Raw genomic sequence first — 1,545 nt, forward strand, 5'->3', positions numbered from 1 at the left:
TGATTGCATTATCACATTACCCTTTCACGTGGAAAAATTAAGTTTGTAGTCAAAAGTACCCCTCTATTGTCATTTATGGGTTTGGTGCTTTGGGTGGATCACCATAGTAATTGGCGGTACACCGTATCAAGTAGTTGGTTGGATGGTCTAAATTTGGTGGACAAGTAGATTCAGGTCTGTTTGAGTTTCAGCCCAAACAGAGTTTTTCAATTGGTAAAACAGAACATTTTTGTTCATGACTATGAAAAGGGTGCATACTGCCTAGACTACTAATAAGATGCATGAACATATATGAGGGTCTATGATTTGGGGAAGAACTGTTTTTTCGAGTCTAGAATGACCAAAGGCATCTCTAGACCAAAACAAATATCTGCCCGAAGGAAAGTTGGGAGGTGAATTTATGTGAACACGTATATCCTAGAATCATAACTCTTATGTCAAGTTTCAACTGAATCAGAGTCGGCCATATGGTAAAATAAAGCTGTGAGAATACATTAAAGATGAGCCCAAAATTCTTTGAATAAGATTCCATCCTTCTTTTTACAGGGATCCTAGAGTCTCCACAAAATTTTTGCACCATACAAATATGTCACAAGACATATTTAGTCATCTTGCTAGGGTCATTCAAAAAAGCTTCTTTACAAAATTAAAAAAAACCAAAAAAAACATATAATTTATGGTGACACTGGGGAGGGGTGTGAGGCAGCAACGACTCACCCGGTAGAACATGAATATACACAAACATGTAAGCATAAATACAGGAATAAAAACTGAAAAAAGCAAAAGTGATGCATTTCTTTGTAATACAATTAATTTATTTGGGATTTGGAGATTGATATATCTATTCTATTGTGGTGTTTGATTTTCCTGAACTCTAAATTGAATGTAGAATGCTGAGATCTATAGGTAGCAGTTTGAGAAATATCTCCAAAAAAATTCTTATTCCGTGTTCTCAAAGCTTGCTTAATAGATTTTAATTTTTGAGTAGAGCTGAGAAAAGGACAAGATCTATAGGATATAGTACGATCGTTAAATTGTTACTACTTTCTTCCTTATTTAAAACTTTATTTTTATTTATTTATTTATTTATTTTTGGGTGGGTGGGTGCAAACAACCGCGAAGAAGATGGTGGTGATGGTGGTGGTGGAGGTGGAGTATATTAGGCCTCATAAACACACTTGCATGGGCAATGACATTTTCAGATCTACTTACATGTAAAAAAGATCAGTACTCGAAGTAACTCTATAGTAGATGGGTGCCCACACCAACATCAGCAATCTCTAAGGGTTACAGGAATATGCATCAGTGATGCATCGAATCGGCACCTCGCAATTGGAATGAAGGGAAACACAGCTCAAGCCAGCTTTCAAAGCTCACTCAAGAGTCAAGACCAAGTCTGAGGACAAGAGTCTCACCAACTAAAGCAGAGATGGGATAGAGATGGGAGATGGTCAATGGAAACCATAATAAGCTTTTCCCAGTATCCAAATCATAGCAACCAATACCCAAGGCCTTTGGCCTAGCCGATAACGTTACATGTACATC

The sequence above is a fragment of the Macadamia integrifolia genome, unplaced genomic scaffold (genome assembly GCF_013358625.1).
Source record: "Macadamia integrifolia cultivar HAES 741 unplaced genomic scaffold, SCU_Mint_v3 scaffold2194, whole genome shotgun sequence".
In the NCBI taxonomy this organism is placed as follows: Eukaryota; Viridiplantae; Streptophyta; class Magnoliopsida; order Proteales; family Proteaceae; genus Macadamia; species Macadamia integrifolia.